We start from the raw sequence: 27910 nt of genomic DNA, 5'->3' as shown, positions 1-27910 counted from the left end.
CAAAAACTGAGCAGAAAGCTGGAGGTACCGCCATGCTTACTCATAACTGCTGATTTAAGATATAATTTATTTTCTTCGTTCCTTTAGTAGAAATACAAATATTACTGGGATTTTTTATGCACCCTCATACAAACTGGAACAAAGGTTAAGAATGACTTCTTAGAATAGACATACAATGTTTAAGCACTGTACGTGTTTTTATAAAGGGAAGGATACAATCATTGGTTCTGTGTAGGTAGTCAACTGGTTTCTGTTGGTTCATGTGAGTTGGACAGGACCAGAAAGTATGCATTTAGTATCTCCATCCAAATTTAGGACCTGTATACTTCAAGGCTGTTTGGCTAGGCTTGCCCCTTTGAGTATTTGCTCATGCATGCACATTAATAACAAGTACACATACTCACGATGTGTTCTGCTCTGATCCCATTGGCACCTTCACCATCTCCAAAGACACTTGCTAGAGAAGCTAGAATTTTGTTGGCTAATGTTAGCAAACAGGAGAGACTTAAAAACCTTAATTTAACAGGAATATTAGGAGGGTCACAAAAGTGTTGTTTTAAAAGATAAGACATAGAATTTTCATAGATAAATTCATAGTTCCTTTGACAGGCATGAGGCCCAGACATGATGTCCGTAGGCGATGTGGTCATTCAAAGATGTCCTAGACTAGGGGTTCCCAAGCCATGGGAACAGGTTTTATTAATCCCTCTGATGGAATTGAATATATGAATTGCTCAGATTCTGCCCTGTTAACATTTCTGCCCTGAAGGACTGGCATGGAAACCACTGTTCTAAACCTTATTAACCATTTGAGGTCAATAATAATCAACAGTGAATCGACACATTGAAAGGAACCAGAAGATCCTTGCGTCAGATGATTTGTTCAATTTAACAGTACTCATTTCAATGGCACTCAAAGTATTTTGTTGATCTTTACGGTCATTTATAAAAAATTCTGCCTCCTAGTGGAGACTAATTGTCTTACACTTAACTCTGAACATGCAGTTTTTAAAAAGTACATAGATATATCCTTAATTTAGAAAGGAAAAAAAACTGTTTTCACTGCAAGACAAGCAAGAAAAAGTTAAAGTTGACAAACAAAGGTGAGTAAGTAGCCTTAAATGTTTTAAACAAGGGAAATTATGATTTTAACATGAGTAACGGTAAATAAATAGAATGCTGTTTTTCTGTGGTTCTAGCGTGAGTGTACGGGTGTGGTGAGTCGAGTCAGTTTTCTATTGGCACGTGTTTATTAACTGGGCGAGCTAGGATCCCAAAGCACTGCAGCTTTAGCACAATTATCTATCGCACAGAATAGACTTGTTCAGAATGAGAGCGCTAACCTCTATTTCACAAATATATGTTATTTTTTCCAGTGTTCGGAGGGCCAGGCAGTGGTAAAAAGTATTTAAAGAGGAGGTCTCATAAAAAAATATTTTTATCTTTGAGCATAAGACAACAGAGCTAGAATACATAGAAATGGTCTATATGCTGCTGGCTAAAAACATTATATTATACAAAAACGAGGTTAAAAAAGAAGACAGCACACATCTTTCAAAACATTTGAATTTGTACCATTTGTACCATTAGACGTGCACATTTCCAAAGTGTATATGTTCTTCTATATACAGGTTTGACTTGGTTTATGCAGTCTTAATTTACGCCTGCTTCACTTTTGCAGCCGCTTCACTTTTGCAGCCGCTTCGCTTTTGCAGCCGCTTCACTTTTGTACCTCTCATAAATCAGGATTGTTGCCTGTAGTTTTTTCAGGTACACAGCAACATATGAATTTATCTTTGCACACTATGTTGCATAATTATTCTTTATTTATTCCAGTTTTGCATGTGATTTCTTCTGTTGTCTCCCATATACAGTAAGTTGTATCTCAGCACAATTGATCAATACATTTTATCCAGAATCAACAGACTTTATGAGTCTATATGTTCTTATAGAGCTCTTACAGACGAACTTTAATAGATTATGGGATTTCAGACCAGCGACCAAATGAATTTTTTGAAGGATGCATGATAATATTTACAAGTGAAAAAAAATATTTTTTTATGGCATTTTCCATTTAAGAGAATGTTAACACTAAATTGACACTAATTTTAATGAAAGTATAACAGCATGTCATATGTCTTAAAGAGCTCCAACCACTCAACCATGACAGTTTATACATATGGGACCAGCTCGATTTGGTTTTTGTGACCATGGGCGGAAATGAATCTCATTCAATATCACTTATCTTATGTCTGAGAATAGTATTTAGTAAAATAAATTTGCTCTTGTGTTTATTTTTTTTAGAATGCCGCTGAACAGCTTTATTGGCAATTTAACCCTAAAAACCCTAAGCTGCTTTTGAAGTATAACCTTTTGACTAAAGAGAGGTTTAGGGGATGACTTTGGTTACAAATAATGACAAACAGAAAACAGGGCAGAAGTCTCGTTCGTGGGACTGTACCCAGAAAACGAGAACATCTGGACGCCCAACTGTTTAACGTCAGTTTTCCCTTCAGTAATGGAATATTAGGTTTCTTATTTCTGTGCGAAATATGGATTTAAGTAACACGCAACATCTTCCTTTACATTCTGCAATGTGAGACCTCAGACGTTAACATCATCTCATTGTGTTTCCTTTGCTAGAAGTACATTATATAGAACAAGTTTAACTATTGCAGCAAACCCCTCTATGTACACATGCGTTTTGAGTGGAAAAACAAAAAAAAAAGGAGTCACTAGAATTCTGATATCGAAACTCTTGCCCTTTCTGATAGGAACGCACAATGTTTTGACGGGAAACATGGCACCTTGAGCATAAGACTCCCTTTGACGTGAGTTGCCAGTTTTTGAAAAGACAATTTTGGGCATGACTCATCCTTTAATATTTATATATTTTAAAAAAAAAAATCTTAATTGGCACACGTCCTAGATTTCAATGTTTTCCTGAGAGCATTCTGGAACAAACGTTCGCTTTTACTTCTGATAGCTTTCGCTAACTTTTAAGAATATTAGCCCATCTGTGTAAAAACATCAATTTTGGCTTTAAATGGAATATGAAGCCGATCAATAGAAGATAAAAGGTCATAGAATTAAATGCATTCTGTAGAGAACTCTCATAAGTGCGTATTGATGACAAAGCTTGACAGCTAAAAACGGAGCTTCCAAAACTAATTTCCCCATATACTGGATGAAAAATGAAGCTCTGTGTGATTTTGGATAGAACATCCATTTCATAAAGACGTCTTGTGCACTTATTTCAACTTTAACCATATATTATCCAGTACTGAGTAAAACTGTTGCTTAAACTGTGATGGGATTATTAGTAGGTGGGATGTTTGATACTTATATGTGTTAAGAGATGTACTTTTTTTTAAATGATCTTCAGCCCAGTGAATCTTCTGACTTAAGAATACTCGTTCAACCTGTTTCCTTAGACAAATTTATTTATTGGATAAGCAGTTTTCTCTTTCTAGTTTTTACTGATATATATATATATATATATATATATAATTTAAAAAAAATTAAATTGTAAAATAAATATAGTATAATAAAACTAAAAAACAAATAAAAACACAGAAGCAAGAAGGTCTCAATGAAGAACCAGAAACACAATAATATATATACTTTATTTAATATTTTAATAATTTAACTAATGATTAATACATGTTTAATCATTCTCAACTATCATAGTTAATTTATATTATTATTTATTATTATTAATATTTATTATTAATATTTAATATGAATACATGCTTAAAGATTACAATATATGCATTGTTACGTAAGATATACGTATCATTTCAGATTCTCACCAAGAATTGTATAAAGAAAGACAATTAAAAATATTTGCAAAAGCACACAACTATATTCCTATAACTTGTAATTACTCAAGGATATCATTGTATTTTCCTCTGCCTCGAAAACAAAGGTTTCTTAGCCAGACCAAATATTTTAACTTAAACCTCTTAAAAGTGTAAAAGAGAGATTAAGTAAAAACACTCCATTGTTTCCTTTAGAGATTTTATTGTCTCCTCCGCTATTCAATGTCTAGTTTAAACTTGTTTACTCAGCATAATTATTAAAAGCAGCTATATATTCTCATGGGCTTTTTATTATCGACTATTATGTGCTTATTCTTTAAACATGGGTGTGAACCGACGTGACTATATCTGTACTTTGAAGGTATATATACTAAAATATATATTTTTTAGTGAAAGCACACTGTGATCTGCCGTCCTTGAGATATTGTACCCTTAGAAAAAGATACTTGGAACTATAATACCTGGTTATTTGAGCAATAGAGCTTCTGTTCCTAAAATATTACTTTTCATAACATTTTACCAGTTAGCTTAAAAACAAAATCATATTTTCATGGAATGTTAACATTCGATATCAAGTTATACCGAAAATGTACTTTTTATAAATCTTTAAGCCCTTCTTCCAGAAGGTCCCATGATAGACCTCCCAACTGGGTTCTAACAGGTCATTCCTACAAACCAGCACTATCTCGAACAAAAAAGTTAGGTGGAAAATGTTAACAAAATACATTATTCTAGATGATCCACAAATGCGGAAGTGCAAATTCCGGAAGAAGAATAGACCATCAGTCTTAATTTATAAAAGTCCTCCCAGACCAAGTTGTCCACCTCTTGCCCTACATTGCCATAAAAAATAGTCCGCTACTATATATATATTTTCTTCTTTTATAACCATCTTTATCATTATTTATTAATTTATATTGCACTATTATAGTGTATTCTGCTGAGCTATATGTATTGTGTTATCTGCGCATCCTTCGAAAGGATATTATCGTCGTACTAACAGGGTTAAAATTACGCAAAAATAACTAACATATATATATATAAAAATAAATAACATTTTTTTCAGCTGCGTAAATTGTGGACTATGAGCAATAGATTATTTGGTCACAATTATCAAAATCCCTCCTCCGGATATAAATTGACCTGTAGTCATTTGAAGATTTGCTGACAAAGTGGAATAGGGCTTAGGCAAGACATATTGGAGTTACCAGCCCATGATGGCTTGCAGCATAGTATCGTGATTAATGTTTGCTCAAATGGCTTTTTTTGCAAGTCGTCACATTTGACTTAATATATTATTTGGATTAAGTGTGTTAACCCTTTGAGCGTCGGAGCGAGTGCAACGGTTCTGTGACTTCAGACCAGGGAGCCACACTGTTTCGGATTGTGTTATCATTATTGTGTTTGTTGGAGTTTTTATTCTTGGTTATATAGTTTTTATGACTTTGTTCATTAAGTTATTAACTTTGTAACATGTTATAAGAGTCTGCCTGTTGTTTTCCATATTTTATCATTTCTAAAAGAAAGTTCTGTATTTTTAAAGTAATGTAAAAATGTGGTCCATCTCCTTATTTCCTTTTTTTTTTTTTTTTTTTTTAAGAAGTCGGACAAATTTGTTCTTCTTTTAAAACATAAACTATTTAATGATTTGGTATTTTTGGAGCCTATACAAAATTGCACATGCTAATGTTTATCGAGGCATCTGGTACGTGAGTGTGATGCTTATTGATGCGTCTGGAGCGTGTGTCTGTATATTGATATGTCTGGCTGGTAATTGTGAATTTGGCACACGAGATTTTTAAGTCAGTTTGTCCAGAACGTTAGAATTCCACGGAACTTGTACCTGATATTTATTGATTTGGCTGGCGCGCGTGGCTATCCATTAGCGAGTCTGGCTCGCATGATTAATAGTTATTAGTCCGTCAGGCACAGATGAGTAGTGTTAGCAGCGATCGCCCAAATAATCAATAATTAGTCGTAGCTAATATTTATTGATTTGCGTGAAGTCAATAGCTGATGCTTGTTGATCAGTCTGGTGCAATTGACTGGTGTTTTTGATTAGCCTTGTGTGACAGCTGTTTCTTCTGTGCATGTCGATTGAGTTCTTTGATGCACATTACTGATGTTTATTGATTTTCCAAGAATGCATACTTGATGCCTGTTGACTGATCCGTAATGGGATTGAGGTTTATTGATCTGCATAGTGTTCAGCTTCACATATTGAAGCCATACAGCTGACTGGAACATTTAATAGGCAGAGGCAAACATTGGTCAAAAAAAGAAAATGGAATTGCACATTCTGGACCTCCTGTCGCTGGGGACTACAACTCACAATGACAGCCAGGTACACATCAGACATTTCAAATTAATATGAGACCAGATGAGGGGCAACAGGCAAAGCTAGAAAATCACGGTAAATGCTCCCTTCATCAGACACACACAGGGGCAATTTAGAGATTTCTTCTACATGAGGGAAGATATAACCCCAGACTAAGTATGTGTTGGTATTCCTCCAACTGGCTTAAAGTAAGCGGGACTAGGAGTGGGACCACCTGCCCACAATACCTGAATATTCACCTCGTAGCGCTCATCCTGGTGGCCACGTGGGAGCTTCAATGGTCAAGAAGCTCATGTTGCAAAATCAGGACAACGGGGTAGCTACGCCGGACTGCGGGTCAGCGGACTTTCATGGACCTTTTAAGTATGTGTTGGTATACTTTAGGTACAGTGAGCAAGAAGTTCCATGTATAACCTACTCTTTGAAAGACCCCTTAAGAATGTGTCTCGGCCAAAAATACCTTCCAATGGCGGTCTGCACCTGGTCAAAAATGAAGAAATATATTTGTAACTAAAAAAAACCCACTTGGCAGTCACTTCAGAAATCAAGCGATTCGCGGGCTGTGTGAACGTATGGTTTCCTGTTTGCGTTATGTGATTTAGGCGATATACCTTTCAGTTTTATCAGCGCCATTTTGCATGTAAATCCATGTTTTCACAGCTGCATTCTCAGAAACATGCCATCAATCTTTGGAGCTTGTTATTATCACCCTAGGAGTCCTCAGTAAATCTTTTCATTTTTATCTCGCTGTCTTCTGTGGAAATAGAGTGGAGGGGGCCGACCTCGCCGACTATCTTCTCTCTGAGTCACCGTTTTCTGCTTTCATTGAAACAATCGTAGTGGGAGACTGACGTGTAGTAAGCCATGGTGTGGTCCTTTTATGAATGACTTTCTGAAACACGCACATTCCGACACAGCAAATCGTGGCAGCTTAACAGGGAACTCCCACCATGCTTTTATATTCTTTATTATTGTCCTGTTGTTGCAAGAAATATGCAAAAAATTACAGAAGTAGTAACTTTATCATTTATATCTCTTATATTCGCTTTACTACTCATCTACCCATGATCCTCTGCTATTTCAGAAGCTGCTTCTCGCGACCTCCCGAGTCCCTTGCAGCTCGCAGCTTTATTGTATTAATATTCATGCCGCTAAAGGCATCAAACCTCCTTAGGCATGCCATATATTGTTGCAAAATCTGTTTATATTTGCGATGATACTCTGGCTTCAGGTGCTTTTGTGTTATTTGTGATTGGGTCACACATTACATCATATGTCAGCGTGCATATAGCTATTACGCAGCTTGTGAAGGTGTCTGTTGAGTTGGTTTCCATGGAGACATGGTATGGCTGATATAGGGATGAGTATAATGCTTGCCATATAATGTATGAGCAACACATTTTTCTGTAAAATTTCCTTTCTTTTTCATGTTTCTCATGCGCCCGCGACACAAAAAAAATCTCCTCTGGCCCCGTTTACCAAGGGTTTCATTAAACATAGAGAATGGACGATCTGGGGCCTAAGGAGTCTGTAGAAGCCTGTCCCTTTCACAGATCCTATTTTGTACCGTAAAGTACATTAAATAAACTAACCATCACGGATTAAAAGAAAAAATGTATAGGCATTCGCATCCACCATGTGAGCAGCCATCGTACTTCCCTGTCCTCAGGTTCTCCAACATTATTCCTCCCATTAAGTTACATCTGCCCTTCTGTTAAGTTGACCGGCAAAGGGGCAAATGCATATGGAAGATTCTACAGATTACCCACATGCACTTCCAAGAGGGGGACACCACGAAAATGTAAGGGGGCCATGCGGCTATCATGTGCAATTAAAAAGCAACACAGTGGAAATATGATGCAATATGTAAAACACTATCATAGAAATGGACACATTTTAGATCTCTCAGTAATTGTCTTTAACTGGTTTTTCAGGTTCGATTTGTTTATACACATAACCTCCGGGATGTGTGATGAAACCGGCAAAATCGCAGGAATGTTGACAGTAACTATTTCTTTTCTGAATGGGTCTGTGTACTAGCGCCGTTCTCAGACATGTAGACGTTTGCCGCGTGGGAGTGTAAAAAAGCTTATATCATGACGCTTGTCCTTGGGTTTTTTTTCAGCTTATTTTTTATATGTTTAGCATATGTTCAGTACTTTGAAAAAAACAAAAAAAAATTCAGAATTTTTTTTTTCCTGGGGAATTTCTCCATATAAATCAGTGCCTGACGGTACATACACTTATCTGCTGTAATATTGTAGTCTTCCTAGTTGAACATTGTTTTATTTTTTCATTATTGTTCCATTATTCCAGACAAACTGCACCATCTCAGGAGAAGTGGATAAAACTCGACTTAAATCTAGATTTAGGGGGAATAAACGTTAACTCGGTAGAAGTATAACAACATTTTATTTACAAGGCTTCCAATAATAGATTTTAAACTATCTTCTGATGAAGTACAATAGCAATTCATAGACTAATGGCATCTCTGTAATCATGTTGTATCTTTTCAAACAGTGAGCGCTGCAAACAATAATGAAAACGGATGATTATAGGACATGACTCGGATGCAAATTTTATAGTCTGGTTTGCGTATAAAGCAGCATAATATAAAACCCACACTGATGCACCATGAATCGGATATTGTCTTGATCTACGCAGACATGTATATACAATGTAATTTTTTTTAACACATCACAAATGCATATATGCATTTTCTAGCGGAGAATGGTTTTCTTTGTACCCGCTAGTGGCTACTTGTACCCTGTGGTTTGTTAACTGAAACACATGACGGAAAGTTTAACTTGTCAAGGATTAAATTAGGAGGAGAACGAAGGAATCCAATGACATATGATAATTGTTACCACCTGCTTGCCGCCTGCCCCCTCTCCTCCCCAAATCATCGCTAACCTCTTGACCATGGTGCTAAGGTTTACCAAGAGAAGGTTCAAGGATCACGTCATCTGGGGAATCTCAAATTAACATGTGTAACACATAAATCTGGAATACACGGATTACTTCTTAATGGTCACGTTCAATTTGGAAATGTTTATGCATATTAAATGGCTCTAGGTGGACTAACACTCTTATAATTCAGTTGGGTTACTTTTATATTAAGTGTGAGTGTAGGACACTTATTTCAGCCATGCGCTTTCCACTATTTAACTGCTTATCTTATATCGGTTTTACTTACTTCCCAATCATCATGTGTTATCCAACAAACAGCCTCAAAATGCGTATTTTTTTAAATTAATTTTTTAGCTTGACTAAAAGAGATAAAGAAAAGCAAAAAAAAGAACTGCAAGCTGCCATTGACATCTAATGTTTAGCAATAGATTGAAAAATGCATGTAGGCTGATTTTTGTTCCTTCTTTTTTTTAGTCCTAATTAAGATATTACCCCAAATGATCTTTTAAGCAACAGTAGTTTTCTTGTGGACCCACTAGATAAGTTTTTTGGAATCCATGACGGCCCTTCCCTAAGTCTTCCTTAGGGTAATAATAGACCTGTATTGTAGCGGAACCATGCAAGTTACTTTAGATATGCTCAAGCGCTAGTTGTCGAGGGATGTAAATCTATATTTTCTGCCAGTTTGTTCCAGGTAATTTTAACAGACGTAGCCATTTATTTGTAGAGCTGTTGTCAGTATCCAGAAGTTAGGATTGCATATTTGATATAAAGGAAAATGATTGTATCATCGGTAGAAACCAAGCCAACCAACAGAACAAACTCTTGTGTTTGTGAAACGTAAACTCAATTATCATAGAGCTGAAATAATCCTCGACTATTAATCATATTACTAAAAATATGTCAATTTGTCGCCTATTTTGGGGGGCTGAGGTGCCATTTTGTATGTTAGGATTATTGAAGAAAAAAATTAGGACTTTCTCACAAAAACTAGAATACTTGAGATTTATGTCAAAAATGACTGTAATTGCTAAGTATATCTAGAACCTCCCTGTGCTTATTTGTTCTATTGCTTGATACGCAGAGCATCATGGTTTCTTGTGTCCACTTTGGCTATTAAAATGCTTAAAAATTATTAAAAAATAAATAAAATAAAACTGTAGGCTTCTTTTTACTTCTTAGGGACTTGTATGTAGGGAAATGTAGAGGAATACAAGTTGCTTTTGTTTTAGGGATACGTCTCAGTGGATCCCAAACCAATCATGATAGCTTCTCTCAACTGGGCCACTAAGAAAGATAGTTATTAATCTTTAATTTTGGACTGAGAAGGATTTATCAGTCAACAGAAGTGTCAAGAAATGTGTCATCTAGTTAATGATTAATGTAGTCCAGCAGGAACTGGGGGTATGAATGAAGTAAGAAGTTTTTGCATGGGGAGCAGGTTCTTGTCTGGGATATGATCCAATATAGACTTTGTGAAATGTTCTCTCAACATGGGGTTTTGGAAGCTCAGACTCTGGTTATTTTCAGACTTTCTGTAAATTGTACGTCTCTGGCTTCCCTCAAGCCAAAAAAATAAATAAAATAAAAATAAATATATATATATATATGTTTGTTTTTTGGTGTGGTGGACTTTTGTGCCCAGTGTGCTGACCTAAAAGCGATGTGCATTAATCTATTCAAAACTGGATTAATTAACAATTCATTTTACGTAAATCTTCATTTTGCATGAATTACAAGCAAACATACTTTTATTTGAGATGTCTTTTATTTTCATATTTATTTTTATATTTATATAAACTGATTAAGGTCTAAGCCTTTCCATCACACCTTTACATCAGGAAAAATGGGCAGACTAGACGGGGCAAATAGTTCTTGTCTGCCGTCAAGTTCTGTGTTTGAATGAAAATCTAAGATAAGTGATAGATTTAAGCTTCAAATATGAATTTACAGGTTCAGCAGTGTACAATCTTCTAATTTCATCCAACATACAAACCATGCAATCAGGAATGGCTTGGGCCTGGGTGGAGCAGGCAGAAGGTTGGCAGATCCACCATCTGCGACCTGTTCTTGTGAAGGTCCACAGATCTCTCTCCTAAGATCCAATACGGATTTTGACTGGCTGCACTGGTGTTCAGTGACTGTGATGGAATGAAGAATAGACATTTTCACCTGAAAGGTGCCTGCTGTCTATTCTAGCGCTGTAGTCCCTTCCCCACAAGGCAAATGGCAGGGGGGTAGGGAAATAATAAATCACAGAATGCTGTCAAGAAAGATTTATTGTATGGAAGGGAGTGATTATGTTCATAGCGCAAGTTTATAATTTGTTTCTTTTGCAATTTAGACATTTAGGGTCATATTTACAAAAAACACAAGACAGGAATATCTAATAGTCTTAATACTAAATTTGGAACAATCACCACAGAAACTAAATTAATCATGTTGCTCCAAATTTAGCATTTTTAACATTCTGACCCACATGCACTTCAATTTTACCACGATGTAGATCCTGGAACTAAATTTGAAGCAGTTTGTGCCAATGAATTGAGTGCTTCCGCTGGATATTGACACGTAGAATTTGTCATCAGATAAGAATCATTGCAAACCTTTACAATATTTTGTCATTGGCCTTAAATGACCTCACTGTATTAACCTCTTTTTTTCAGTGGTAGACTACACCATCTATCCACAAGTAAAGTAAAACTTCTTTATATTACATCTAACCCTACTTTTAGATTATGACATCTTGTTATTCCTCCTTTCAAATATACTTCCTTCTTGTATTTTGTTTAATCCCGTTATGCATTTAAATGTTTCTCTTATTATATTTTATAATATTTTATCATGTATTTAAATATGATGTAATCCGAATCTCCTTCTGTCACAATTCTTCGGCATATAACAACAGCCAAAATGTACTCCACGTAAATCAACTTTTTTAGAATTACTTTTGACGCTACTGTAGTTTGTGAAGGGAAACACTGTGAGTATGAATTGGCATGCTTAGAAACACTTAGAATAGTCCAAGATGTAGACAGTGTTGCTAAATACCCCAAGTACTAATATTTTATTAGCCGAGAGTAAGTAACGTCATATTGTACCTGCCAGGTTTAACCCTTTGCATACCAGATTCTCTAGGAAATCATTTAGCTTGATGTCAATGCGTTTAGGACTGTCTATGAGGACTCATTAGGGTTTGGTGTAATACCCCCTGTGAAAGGATTATAAAGCAGAGACCTGCATTTGGGAACCCCTATGGCTTTTGAGGGACCACAGCCAACCTATGCTTTCAGAACCTTCCCCTCTCCTTCCTCTCCAGGTGAGAAAGTGGAGGGACCTAGTGCAAATAAGGTGGACCATGGTGCAGGGTAGAAAAACGGAGAATACTTGGGTGAATCAGCATTGAATCGGAATTATGTCTGTAGAAAGGGTTGTCAGTAGTGGGGCCTAGGTAATCTGCGTTAAACCACTGATGGCCTTTTCTGGTGGAAGATAATCTAATAAAACCCAATAAAAATTGGATTAACGTTCAATTTAGAATATTCTTGCTGTGTATTCGTGATGAATGAAATTTCGTTAAAAAAAAAAATCTAGAATATAATGGCGAGTGAGACAATGTTAAGTACATAAAAAAAATATGTAACATATTCATTGTATGGTTTCCCAACCTGCGCTATAAATAAAGTGTTACAGCAGGTATGAACAGACCCCTAAAAATATAACCCGTAACGCGGTTTTATTAGTTACATTGCACAGGCAACGGCCTGGCTTTGTGTGTTCTCCATAGACTCCGCTTAAAAACTACTCATTACAGTTTAACATTCCATCTGTTTTATAACTAAATGTGTTTCATTGTAAAGAAAGTGCTTACATTTTTATTTTATGGTACCTATTTGAAAGAGCGATGTTTTTAAAATGATCTGTAATTTATGGACTGAGGGTTTTTAGTTAAGATTTTTTTTCCCCTTCACAGCCAAAAGGATAACCAGTGTGCTTCTTACTCTCTCAGCATGTCAAAAAAATGCTTCGCTGGGAGCCTCTGGGGGAGAAAAAGACAAGATAAATGGAGTAAATTAAAAAAGCAGCTAGAACACTTAGTCTGACATATTTCCCGATGAATAGAAGCCATTCCAATGACTCTTCCTCAGGGACGCTGCGTAATCCCAATGCTGTGTCCAAGTAGCCGGGGGGTGGCACAAGTGTTAGCGTCTTCTAAACCAAAAGATGAGAATGAAAAAAACAAAAATATTTTTTTTTTAACCCATTGTGACTTTTTTTCTTTGTAAACCTGGTTAATGAAGCAGTTGGGAAGCCAGAAGTTGATTTAAACCCTTAACCCTTTACTTTTCACAAGGCAGTGCAGATATATAGTAGATTGGACTTCCTGAAATCAAAGGGTTAAATGTCCCAATTTCCATTTTTAATTAAACATCTCTGAAGCGGAGAAGCAATTTTTGTAGAGCTGCATGTCCCCCGAGTATTAAGATTTAATCATTGCCAACTGCTTGACGATTTCAGCTTTTTCGTACAACGTCTCAGAATGTAAGAACGCTTATTTTGGTGTGTAGAATAGGACGTTTGGAAGCTGTCTATTTTAAGATGCTGAAATATACTTTGCTTTCTGACTTGCTGTACAAGAGGAAAAATAGAATATACACGCGCTCCCAGTTACTTGGAGGAATCCTGCTTCCTGCGTGACACGTATTTCTGGATACTTTCTGCAACATGATTAATGGTGTCATAAAGCAGTGTTCAGTCTAATGATCATATGAACATAATTAATGAAGCAGACGTGAAGATGTTCAGGTTGGACGTATTTCCTTTCTTAAAGAGAACCTGCGGCTTTCCCATATTCTACCCTTTATTGTTAACATTTTTTTTTAAATAAATCTGTATATGAAAAAAAGATCCGTTAGCCCAAGATAACATCTCCACAATTCACTAGAAGAAGATATCTCAGAGGGCTTTTTCTATTTTTGGCCAAATATAGTGAGACTGAAATAGTAAATATTTGTATTACTAATAATGCTGGAGGAGGGCTGGCATGACCTACTTGGCACGGTCCCCCATAGTGCAAATAGGCTGCTTGGGAAGATCATAGACCTGATTGCCCAAGAGATTGCCCTAGTTTTGGAACAGAGGGACTCTCACCCTAGGCCTGGTCGCCTTATGCCAGAAGATGTTGCTTGTTTATTCCTTTGCACTGCATGTCACGAGAGATATGTGAATAGGGAAAACAGGATAGAATCAATAGATAATTTAATAGATAATCTATGTAGGAATACAAATACTAAAAGGAAAAGCTGAAGTTCTAAAATGTTGTATTCTTTTGAACTACAGCCTCTAACACTGTCTTTCTCTAGTTTAAACCTCTTACATATCAGGACTAGTTAATTTTTAACTGTGAAACAATTTTTTAATGTGTTGTTAGATATGCCAGTACAGCGCTTAATAATACGCAGGGATATAACCGCTGCACCCCAGAGTATAATTTTACAGTCTGGTGTCACTTCATAACAGTGAGGAGTGAGCCAGTAATCCTGATAACCTTGACATTCATCATTGAGACAACGGGATAGATGTATTCCTTTGGCACAGTAGCTAGAATTATCTAATATTGATAACTGGAACAAAGTGACAAGCGCTAAGGAAAGGTGATTGATTGAACGAACAACAGAAGAAGCCCCAAGCAGAAACCTATGTTTACCGCAGATTGAACTAACAGAGTCTACCAAGGTCGAATCGGTGTCGATCTTATTAACACTGATGGCCCCAAACTGACTTTGAAGACACAAACCATCACTTAAAGACACAGCATTGCAATCTGAGTTAGTCTGAGACAAATCACCATTCCTTACGCCTGTCAACTCTCGTGTCTTCGCAGCCCAAGTGCTCTGTAAAGTTAACTTAACTTGGTGGCCATTTGTGGAGCTTAAGGACATCATAGTGAAGTACCCACAGAGAACATATAATAAAAATATTTTTTAAATAGACAAAGAGTTTATGGTCTTTATAGCCCATAAAGACTATAATTTCCTTCTAAATTCAGGCGCCTTACCAGTTTGTCACTCCTGTTTGTAGAACATTGTAGGTATAGGTGAGAAACATATTGTAGGAAGACTGGTGCCATCCCAGAAATGCAAGTTGAAATAACAAGGTGGGGAAGAAGGTGTATTAGGAACATCAAAGTAGAAACATAATCCCCAGATTTTGTACTTTACAGTTAGAATCTCCCTCCCTTCATCTTCCTCCCCACTCCTTTCATAATCTCAGTTTATGAATGTCGGTCAGGAGTGGCGTTAGCATTAGTAGAAGCTACAGCATCACAAATCAAAGGCCTCTTCTGAAATGTGCTCCAGCTTACAGCGTGTCAAAACCCATGATATATTTCAATGTTTCAATCAATTTCTCCTCCCTCTCTTCTCCTCCACGTTTAATGGATTTAGGTCTGCTGCAGACACACGCATCTTTAAATACTGTTTCCTTTTATTCCTACAAGGACTATTAAGACATTTCTAATAACAATAACCCCACTAATGCAGTTTACAGATATATATAGTGTAGATTGTATATAATATTCTATTAGATTTAAATATATGAGCGATCATTGACTTGTGATCTTATTTGTCACATGCTGGTTAATCAGATGACTACCCAGGCTAATGGTTGGGTTGTTGGAACATATATGGCCATGCATGGAATATAGTGGAGCAAACATGTCCAGCCACAGACAGATTTACCAGGGCCGGACCAGCCATTAGGCCCACCTGGCAAATGCTTGGTGCCTGATAGCTCCCCAAACTTAACTTCATCACTGCTCATGTGGTTGATCCAATGCTAAGGTCTGCCACCACCTACTTGATGGACATGGCCACCCTCATGGATATATACAGCAGACAGTCATGGCCATGTCATTTTCTTTCCCAAGTCAGCTTGCGGTAATAATAATTTGAATTCTAAAGGCATGCATCCCAACATTTCATGTCATCATAGAGGAAACTCATTATGGCAAATTTCTAGATACATACACACTGCATTGCAAATACAATTACATATTTTGCTTTGGAACAGTAATACATTCATCTACCAAATAGTTCCTAAATAAAGTGGTTAGGTAAGGTGTATGTGAGTATTAAGAGTTATAAATGGATCAAAATGCTATTTTAGAAGAAGGTGGTATGACTTGCTCCTTTTTAGTTATAACGCTGTTCCTAGTCTATCGTTTGTATAGATGATCAAGGTGATCATAAGCAGAAAAAGAAAATGTATTTGTAGAGAATGGCATATAGTATAGATTGAGCGGACCTGGATATCAACCATTTGGATTTTGAATGAATTTATACTTTCTTTTCTTTTTTTTATGGTGATTACAGTTTCCTGGGTGAAACATTCATTCCAGCTCAGTGCGATAAGGTACACGTATGTAGTAAAATATACACCATATTGATTCCACGTGTGAAATGAGTGCTATCCACATAATGAAGACGATCAATCACCCTGCAGCATGTTAATAATATGCATTACTGATTTGCTAGACAGCCAAAATTGGAATGTTCTAGCTTAATTTGGTGCATGCGAGCCATAAGGCTGCGTTTCACCCTGACCATTTAATTATTAATCTCCGAGCTTTCTGGAGAGGGGAATTATTTGTGAACTATTAAACTGCCCGCTACTGCTTTACATGACATGTTTAATTGCTTTAGACAAACAAGTGAGCTTGCATCTGGTTCATTTTACACTGAATTGACATAAATTCCTCCGTTTGTCCGCTATTACTCCACTAAGCCTCGCAGCTATCTGGATAGGTTTTCCCTACCAGACAGATAGTGAAGCGGACACTTAACCACAGGGCAATTGGACATTAACCCTTTGCGCTCCAGGGGCTTGCACAATTCATTGAGTAGCCCTCTACTCAATGCATTGTGCATTGATGGGTCATTTATAACTTTTGGAAGAACTAGAGGGTAGGGCAGAACATTGGTGGATTTTATAGGGTTAAACTCATGCTGAGCGATGTCTGTTCAATCATAATACAAACTTGCTTAAAATGTACAGTTTTTAATGCATCGCATGCGTTGGCCTTTTCGAGATTATGTTTGCCATATGGTATATTTCTCCCAATCTGTATCATTTCTGTGTTCGGCACATATAAAGGATGAAACAGATGGGGCACGTAATGTCGGATATATTTTTTTTGCCTCAGATATGATGTATTCGACCGTGCAAAATGCTCCTGCCCGTTAGGTTTTGTTATGCCATTAGCAGAGATCGCTTTCATCCCTTTTCAATGGACATGTTTTTCTAAAGATCCCTCTCTGTGTTGTGTGCTTAATAGATCATAAAGTGTATAACACTAATATTCAGGCAGTCACAGTGTTGAATCGGTCTGTTCAATACTAGATGCATCATTGCCGGGTAATTAAAGTTACCCACCTAAAAAAATGGCATGCCGCTGGTTTGCTTTGTGTGGCCCGGGAGAAGCGAAATTCAAATTAACTTGTTGAGTGATGAGAAGTAGTAGGTGTTGTTTTGCCTTTGTCATGTAATAGTTTAAATAAAGCAAACCATGCAAACTAATTGCAACGTTTAATATGATTTAAATATATTATATATTAAATTAATAATAAAATATTATTAATTTAAATACGGTAAATAAAGGGATTTAACAAAGTTACAGAAGGGAGGATATCTCAGAGGAGACATTTTAGAACAAGAGGCCGTAGGAGGGTAAAATGTAATGTAAGGAAGTTTCATTTTACCAAGAAGGTGGTAGGTAAACGGAACAGCCTCCCAGCAGAAGTGGTAGAGGCTAATACAGTGAGGGAATCTAAACATGCATGTGATAGGTATACAGATATCCTAAAACTAAGACAAGTTCAAGGACTGATTCAGGTCTCAGTGTCTACATCAAGAAAAATGCACAAGATGGGCCGAATAGCTTCTTCCTTTCCATTAGATTCTATGTTTCTATGATCGCTTTTGGATGCTTGAACCCTGTACTTGCGAGGAATATAAGAAACAATTTGCAATGATTAATATTACAATATTACAAATAAGTATTTAAGCATTCAAGGCATTTTTCTTGGCAATAACAAAATATCGGCAGCATCTGTCATTTGTCACGTTGTTTTTTTTTTGTAAAGAAAATCTCTTACAAAACATTAATTGAACTCTCTAGCCTGCTAAGCAAATACACCTTAGGAGATATGTAGTTTAATGCCTTCCTCTGAAGGGTTCATTACTGTATTTGCTTGATTATAAAATGTGAATGTTAATTTAGGAAAAAAAGAAAAAGCCTATAAGAAAAAAGTTTTACTAGTAAATATTCACACGTAAACTATTTTTTCATAGTTAATAAAAACTATGATTGAGAAAAATGCATTTTTGTTTGTATTTTCTTTTATTTGCCAATCTGCCCCCCCCATTTATTCACAAATGAGTTATACCCCCTATATACCACCCTGCCTCCCTGATATTCCTTTTAACCTCCTATATGCCACTCTGCCTATAGAAAGCCCTTATACCCCCCATATGCCACTCTTACCCTCCCCCAACTTACCAGTGCTTCCCTAGACTTGTCGCCCGTGCTTCAGATTCCTTGGTGTCTGGTGGGGTAGCTGGTGGAGGTGTGCGTGATTCCACCGGGGCTTCTATGAATGAGCACCAGAAGGTCATGTGACACCGGCGCTCCGTCATAGAAGCCCCGGCAGAAGTGCCGGCAGCAGCAGAGGTTGTCTCCGCGCATCGCACAGATGTCCACCGGCTGCCAGAGAAGAGCATCCAGGTCCCCTGCAGCGCTGCGGGGATCTGGATGTCTTGTCTTGTAGTCAGACCCTTTATTTAAAGTCTGATTAGAAGATGACCTCGAATATAAGAAAATGGTTATTTTTTAGAGCATTTGCTCTGAAAAAACCTCCTCCTTTAATAGAGCAAATATGGTATATAGATGTTAAAAAAAAAAAAAAAAAAAACAGACATCATTAAGACATTTTTACATTTCTATGGCAGCCCCCTCGGTGCCGGTACAGGATTAAAGGATTATTTCAGGGAAGGTTTTGGAAATTAAGTAAGAAATGGTGCTTCTAAAGCTGCAATTAGTTATAAAAGTGTTTAGTAGATGGAACATTTAGTAGATGTTTTAAGACATATTCTTATTGGTGTGAGGAAAATATAACCTGCAACATTTTTTTTATATTTTATGTTTTTTTTTTTTTTACACAGTTACAAAATTTTGTATTTTATATACTGGGCTACTTGGTTACTTTTAAATGCTTTAACCCATGCTTGCAAGGAATATAGGAGAATAATGTATTTTTTGTACGGGCAAGAATGTTCCTTTTGTTATAAAACTTTTTTTTTCCTCTTCTTATTTTCCTTTTTTTTCTATAGATTTCATAAGTTAAAAAATAAATTCAACACTGATATAAAAAAGGAGTTGCTAAGTTATACTCCTTCTAAAGCTAAGAACATGCCGTTCTCTCGGTAGCTTGGGATTCTGTAACAGTTGACCTATTGTTTTTATTTCCCTTGTGGTAGAATTTTTTTTTTAAATGTTTGGGTGCGTGGAAATTTTGCGATTTACTCATTCTTCTTGATGCGGGCTTTGAACTAGTATTTGCCAAGAAAAAAAAAAAGATGTGTGAACTTAAAGGATACCAAAATATGTGGAATAAGAAATGTTTGGTATTCAGTAGAATAATTTGCCATCTGTTTGGTCTCCTCGTGTAAACATGTGTGCCAATATACACAGGTGTGCAAATGTGTTGTGAAAACTTGGATATTATTTTCTGTAAAAACGTTAAAGATCGAAATAAAATATTTGTGGAAAAAAGCTTGTAAGGAAGAGCCTATTATATTATATGTCCCATTATTCATTATGGACAGGGATTAACATCACATTGCCTTCTCGTAAGTAATTCCATCCCATGTTCCCTTCCATCTTAATATGTGTTATGAAAAATACCAAAACTTATTAAGGGGGTAGAAGAAGTATTATTAAACTCTCATCTACAGACACCAGACATGCCAGAAGGCTTGTTTTTCCCTCAGAAATCTCATGGTGCTGCCACAACCACAAGGGATTCTGGGTAGGCGCATGCAAATAAGGTCAACAATGATCACCTTTTGCCTCTATATCCACTTTATTCATGGATCCCTTGAAAGTAATTGCCCGCTGTACAAGACAGCCTTTGAAAGAGGTGCAGTAGCCAGATCAACACTCATGGACAGCTGTTATGAAGTCTACTTGGCCAACTCAACGGTTCCTGCATTGGAAGCTTACTGGGGTTGGCCCTTTATATTAAGTATAATGAAGCTAGCAGGCTACACCCTCTTATTTGTGTCCAAACTACCAGGCTAGTTAACCCACCGCAGAAGACGTCCACTCGTTATTGTCCAAGAATGCTTTAAAAACAAGTCCGTAATGTCGCAGGAGGAGCTCTCATGACGCGGAAAGACGGAAAAGGTTATTATTGGTTTCTGATTATGAGATATAGTCTTGTTTGTTCTTTAGGCAGCGTTTATACGGGTCTTATATTGGTTAACTGTATAAATAGCCTCATCTCGCATTCAGAAATCCAAATTTTCTGTGTAAAAAAAGAAGGGTCATTGTTATTGTTATTTCTGTATGGAGGACAGTAATTGTATCCTGAAATTGCACGTCTACGAGTTGTAAAAAAAATATATATATATCAAGTGCCGAATCTCCCGTGTGAATATATTATTTCGTTTTCCATTTCAGAAGGAGACTATGGTTTGAATAATCATGATCTGTATACCCATTGGCATTTGCGTCCCCCAGATTTCTAAGAAAATCCAACAATTAAATTCAATTTGCCTGTTGATTTAAATATTTTATCATAAAGCCCTCGAGAAACGTGCTTTGCATCTTAAAGTTTGAATGTAACACTTTGAGATGCAAATGCTCTTATACCATATGGTTCCCGGATAAACTGCCAGCACAATTAGTTACAGCCTGAGGTGATGTATGGTAAAATCCATAGGCTGTTATTCTATCACTCAGGAACACATAGAAGAAACCATATTTGACCTTTAATTAGTAGACCGTAATTACTCGTACCACAAGTGGAAATGGGCAATTTTTTATTTTTTTTTTACTGCGGAATTGATGTCTTCCAGAACTCAAGGGCATTTCCTTTGGGAAAGATGATTTAGCACAATTCTTTAGAAGATATTGCAGAAATAGGTTTCCTCTGCCTGGTATTTATAGAAAACCGGTTTAATGTTTTTACTTTTGGTCCCGGAGAACGTCTGGCTAAAGAGTTTCATGTTTGCTTGAGTTTACGCCAGAATATTATTTCTGCTTTGTTTAAATATTGCCTCTTAAGTAGGTGCACCCGATCCCTTACCAGAAATAATTTGCCTTATTCATAATTTTTCTGGGAATACTTCATTGTCCCGCGACTTTATTATGCATTTTTTTTTACCAGTATGGAAAAAGAAACACCTGCCTTTAGGAGAAGATGCAGCTCTACAGCTGCCGCTCACCGCCCTCCTCATGGTCAATTGACAAAGGAGCACTCTCAGTAGGGGGTCCCTTTTGTACATAGTTCTAGTTGGACCCCCTTGGAACTTTTTTGAGAGGCAATGCTGGAGCTGGTTGATGGTGGGCTTATAACGACCGAACACTGGCAAGCAAGGCGTGTCGTCAGCCAAACACCTCTTGCAAAGCTATGGAGTTGGGGATAAGGAAAGGGGCAAATGCACGGGGAGGAGGGTATTCTGCTGAACCCATCAATGCTTTTACAAGGGGTGGAGCGTGATCGTTTTAAGGGGATTTTAAGCATATGCCTTAAAGTGCATACAATGGTGGGAGTGCCCCCTTAAAAAAATCAACAGCTTGTATATGCATCAGCTCTGCCTTTAATAATTCATTACATTGGTTTTCTCGGTCGGGGAATGTTTTAAGTGGCGCGCTTGTTGAGCAGGCGTCTAAAACATGCTTTTTTTTTTTAATTTGAAATATCTTACAAAGCGCAGATTTGTTTTCTCGAAGATCTGGAGTTTGCTGGCGTAAAAGGACCAGCTATGTCAGTCAAGGGGGATTACTGAAAGAGCAGCTCGCTTGTAAGCTTGGAAAATGGTACCCATTCCAATTTACTTGAAATCGGGAGAGTTTATGTAATGATTTCCACAGACAGGAAGTGCCGGACTCGTGCAATAGAAAGAAAAGGAAGTTTCTTTATTTTTTTTTTCGGACTTATTTTTAGATTCCCACACATTTTTCCAAATATTTATAGTTGTGGATCCTGCTACTGCTCGCTCTATTATTCCCTGACATCGCAACGATTGTGGTGTATAATGTGTTACTTCGGAGGAGTAACAACTTGTTTCCTTGGCAGCAATCGATAAATAAGGCATAAACACGCTGCTTAAGATTTCAGAGATTTGTGATATTGTCATGGCAGTAGTTGACTTGCATCAGGTTGTCAAGGAAACCAATATTATAAGGCCAATTTGAGTGGAAAATAGACACTGTTTCAATCTTGACATGTCTGGGAGAAAAAAAAATCAAAAGCCAAACCAAGTAGTGTGTACTTCAAGGATATATATGAAGGGAATCGCGCTATAATTGTATCTTATTACCAGATTTCTTTTTAAAAATAGCTTTTTTAAAAAAAATATTGTCATTTTTTTTCATTGCATATTAATGACAGGTTTCACGTTTCTTTTCTCCCCTTGTTTGCGTTCTAGCTCTGCCCAGGCTACTGCTTTGTGGTAAACAATAAAACATCTCATTGTTATTCAACCAGCAGAACCCTCTAACTGCCAGAGGAAACATCTTATCTAGACAGGACTTCATTAGCAATGCCATAAAGCATCAGCCCACTGTGGTGCTTGTGTAGAGACTATCACCCAAACATCATGCAAACTTCCGGGGTCAGGGCAGACTGAGGGAGTGGCTTTGGAAAGGGGTGGGCCAGGTCATACATAGGGCGGGGCCAGCCCCAAATTGCCTTTAGTAGGTGGGAGGGAAGTGGGCGTGGAAGAAGAAGAAACTGACCCAATGGCGTTCCACGGCAACCTCTGTAATCACAGATAAATGATATTTATTGGAACAATATGAAATTAATTCTATTTAATGCTACCCTATATCATTCTATAAGACACTATATTTAATGTACAAGGAAAATATTTCCCCTCCCCCTTTTATATATCAGACTTTTTGTCTTGGTTAGAAATCTCTAGTTTGTCTGCATGGGTGCCGGTTATCTGAATGCATAGCAGGGTTTGTTCTTGACTGAGCATGCTGAGAGTAGTAATGTAGTCGAGCTGTAATATATAATTTATCAAGGCTGTGTACAGCACTCTATACACAAATACAGCAGTACAAGTGTTCCTAGAACCGCAGGTAATTAATCTTGAAGATGCTGTGAGTGGAGACAGGAGGGGGGATGTCGCTGGTGGTCCGTGGATTAATGCACATCCCCTCAACGTCCGCACCATGATGAGGAATGTCATGCTCCTTTATATGAATAACCTCTATAGTCTAGGGTTTTTGTTCATGACAATTATGTTCATTTTCTGGATGCTGGAAATGTGAGTTTTGTACTTTTTCCTAAAGAAATGTGTTAAATGTGGGATTGGAATTTGTATAATTATTACATATTTGGGCTACTTATTTCTGTAGGTTAATTTCTATGTAAAACACGACAACCAGCAACCACCTATTTTGCCCCTAATACTAGCAAGGGATTCTGGGAAATAACTTGCTTGCGTTATTCTTCTTCCTATGTGGCATGTAATAAAGGCGGTGCAGTCGTCGGCCCGTCTGTTTGAGCATAAGTGTTTTGGAGCAGATTTGCTGCCCGCGTGTTCCGATCTTATTCTGTGCTTTCAAACGTGTTATGCAAAGGTCCGAAGTTCAACGACTCTTTAATATAATGAATGCAAGTTCTCTTTTACACCATGAATATTCATTTGCATATGATTATTTAGATGTGATTATAGGGTAAGGCAGCACTTTTGAACCCATCTGTGAATGCGATAGGAGGTGTTTTTAATCATTAGTGGCATGCGTTACAGTTACATTGTAAAATACTTGAAAATTAAAGTCTAGTTCAGTAACGGCGTTAACGTTCCTGTGTTGTATCCAGATGATTAATTACCTGGTCTGTGCCAATAAAGGAAATACAATAATTACAAGGTTACACAATGTAAGAAACGCAACGCTTATTGTAGAAAACATCATTCCAATGAAACATAGTCATCATACATTAGAACGTGACAGCTTTCTACATTAATGAGGCTAGGGGGGTGCATTGTAATCAAATCAAGGGTTGTTGATGCTGAGGATATGAGACAAATGGCTTTCCTGGCTCAGAGGGTAATTAAGTCTCTTTTGTTAAATCAAATGATTATTATTACCCATTTATATGGTTCCTTTATAAAGAGGAATCTGCCGTTTGCGTGTCTGTAACCACCACGTGGAGATATGGACCCCATACGCAGAGATATGCTCTCAGTCAGGGCAGACTGAGGGAGTGGCTTTGGAAAGGGGTGGGCCAGGTCATACATAGGGCGGGGCCAGCCCCAAATTGCCTTTAGTAGGTGGGAGGGAAGTGGGCGTGGAAGAAGAAGAAACTGACCCAATGGCGTTCCACGGCAACCTCTGTAATCACAGATAAATGATATTTATTGGAACAATATGAAATTAATTCTATTTAATGCTACCCTATATCATTCTATAAGACACTATATTTAATGTACAAGGAAAATATTTCCCCTCCCCCTTTTATATATCAGACTTTTTGTCTTGGTTAGAAATCTCTAGTTTGTCTGCATGGGTGCCGGTTATCTGAATGCATAGCAGGGTTTGTTCTTGACTGAGCATGCTGAGAGTAGTAATGTAGTCGAGCTGTAATATATAATTTATCAAGGCTGTGTACAGCACTCTATACACAAATACAGCAGTACAAGTGTTCCTAGAACCGCAGGTAATTAATCTTGAAGATGCTGTGAGTGGAGACAGGAGGGGGGATGTCGCTGGTGGTCCGTGGATTAATGCACATCCCCTCAACGTCCGCACCATGATGAGGAATGTCATGCTCCTTTATATGAATAACCTCTATAGTCTAGGGTTTTTGTTCATGACAATTATGTTCATTTTCTGGATGCTGGAAATGTGAGTTTTGTACTTTTTCCTAAAGAAATGTGTTAAATGTGGGATTGGAATTTGTATAATTATTACATATTTGGGCTACTTATTTCTGTAGGTTAATTTCTATGTAAAACACGACAACCAGCAACCACCTATTTTGCCCCTAATACTAGCAAGGGATTCTGGGAAATAACTTGCTTGCGTTATTCTTCTTCCTATGTGGCATGTAATAAAGGCGGTGCAGTCGTCGGCCCGTCTGTTTGAGCATAAGTGTTTTGGAGCAGATTTGCTGCCCGCGTGTTCCGATCTTATTCTGTGCTTTCAAACGTGTTATGCAAAGGTCCGAAGTTCAACGACTCTTTAATATAATGAATGCAAGTTCTCTTTTACACCATGAATATTCATTTGCATATGATTATTTAGATGTGATTATAGGGTAAGGCAGCACTTTTGAACCCATCTGTGAATGCGATAGGAGGTGTTTTTAATCATTAGTGGCATGCGTTACAGTTACATTGTAAAATACTTGAAAATTAAAGTCTAGTTCAGTAACGGCGTTAACGTTCCTGTGTTGTATCCAGATGATGTCAGTGTTGCTCCTGATTTATTTGAGGTTAGAAGGAGCACCTCAATGAGTGATTATTTGTTTGAAATTGGTTGTATGTGGAATAAATTTGTGATTTATTTCTAATAGATGTTGAAATTGTGTGTTTTGTAATAGAGACAGAAGATTTCCCCTGATACCTTTCTGTTGTCGAACCGGCTGTTATTTTAAATGACTGCTTAACGACCCTTGCCCGTTCCACCCAAGAAACATGTAACCTTCAAGCCCTAACTAATCACAGTGGACACCAAAGTTGCGGTAGGACATGGCCATAGTACTAAAGTAACTGCGATTAACAGGTTAATACCAACACCAAACCTGGCTTAAATCCCACCTGCTGATCTTACAGTTTAAACATTTTAATGCAATTCATTTACTGTTTTGTCTTTCAACTTGTATGCCCTCACCTAAAGCTCACAAAATGTAAAGCCACAGACACTCCCATGTACTTGTGCACTCACACTTTAGTGAATGTCATGTCTGGTCAGTTGGGTCAACCCTTAATTCGAATGACCTCTCAACTTCTTGTTGAATCCACCCAAATGGGAAACATGACATCAACACCATTGAGCTTGTAGCATACGTGTCGGCTTAAACTCAGGCACACAATGTTTTTGGGCAGCTCTAACAATTCCTATCCCTCTTCTAAATATCCCTCCACCTAACCATTTTCTTAATGCTCCAAGCCACCCACATGTATGTACTGTATATGGTACTTACGGCAGCACGTAGCCAGAACAAGCGCTGTGGAGGCTAAAGCTTAAAGTTGAAATCTAAATATTTAGCAATATATGCATTATTCAGTAGTGAAGAGCAAACATTTTTTTAAGTTTGTTATAGTTTACAAATGTAATGAAATGTAGAACTCATCACAAACATTCTCTTTTTTTTATAGCTTTGGCTTTTAAGATGTTTTTTGTAGAATTGCAAAAAAAAATAATTCAAGACTAAAATAATATTTATATTGTTTTTTTTATTTTTATTATTATGCTTTTATGTAACTTTATTACTCGATATACTCAGAATCACTGCAGATAGGCACTTTAAAACAATCTTTTAATTTCAAATATGGCAGAACATTTGGCCAGAGCTAATCACCATTTTAGGGTATGTTAAAGTATGTAATTGTTTCTGCTCCTTGTGTTCATTTTGGGTGAAAGAATCATGGTTGCTGGCAATTTGCTGTTGTGAATTTTGATCTTGTGCCAGAATAATGAAAACTATCGAGCATATCTTAAAATGATAGGACGCATGTTATCGATGGATCTTACATTGGTGACATTTTTAACTCCACCGCAAGTCCAATTTAAATTTTTAAGCAGTGCTAATGTCTCAACATGATTTTTATAATTAATTGTAAATTGCTTTGGCTTGCGCCCAGAGCCTTCCACTGAACTGATATTTTGCTCCGGTTCGGAAAGCTACTGAACCTTAGAAAAGAAAAGTCTCCTTTTCAAAGTTGGTTTTTGAAAAGCTATGTAAATTAATATTTATTAAAATCGAAATGTTTTTCCCAAATGTTAGTACAACCTGTCAAATGGCGCATAATCCACTGGTCTGTGCCAATAAAGGAAATACAATAATTACAAGGTTACACAATGTAAGAAACGCAACGCTTATTGTAGAAAACATCATTCCAATGAAACATAGTCATCATACATTAGAACGTGACAGCTTTCTACATTAATGAGGCTAGGGGGGTGCATTGTAATCAAATCAAGGGTTGTTGATGCTGAGGATATGAGACAAATGGCTTTCCTGGCTCAGAGGGTAATTAAGTCTCTTTTGTTAAATCAAATGATTATTATTACCCATTTATATGGTTCCTTTATAAAGAGGAATCTGCCGTTTGCGTGTCTGTAACCACCACGTGGAGATATGGACCCCATACGCAGAGATAGTTTTATAAAGTAAAGGAAAGCAATGGCTATGCGCGTGAATTACAGGCTTCAGAGCGAATGCCGTGGGTTTCTATTACACTATAAAGACAATCCTTAAACAAAACAATATAATAGAGCACTCTGAAAGCTATTATCTATTTTATGAGGAACACATGATGAAAATACGCTATTAACTTTTTGAGCCGAGGAGAGCACATCTCTTTGATTGCTGGGGGT

The 27910-nt window shown here is 37.1% G+C and overlaps 1 protein-coding gene and 1 long non-coding RNA gene across 2 annotated transcripts in view; both read left to right on the top strand.

Annotated features, from left to right (window-relative positions):
* TRPS1 (transcriptional repressor GATA binding 1) overlaps nucleotides 1-27910 on the top strand; it is a 133668-nt gene that overhangs the window by 68425 nt on the left and 37333 nt on the right. The window lies entirely within an intron of this gene.
* On the top strand, nucleotides 19497-20470 carry LOC128498005 (uncharacterized). The gene is made up of 2 exons (XR_008354375.1): nucleotides 19497-20016; nucleotides 20299-20470. It is a non-coding gene; the product is annotated as an uncharacterized LOC128498005 (long non-coding RNA).

Source organism: Spea bombifrons, chromosome 5 (assembly GCF_027358695.1).
Source record: "Spea bombifrons isolate aSpeBom1 chromosome 5, aSpeBom1.2.pri, whole genome shotgun sequence".
NCBI lineage: Eukaryota > Metazoa > Chordata > Amphibia > Anura > Pelobatidae > Spea > Spea bombifrons.
Note: the sequence above shows the minus strand (reverse complement) of the source record. Positions and strands in the feature narration are given on the sequence as shown.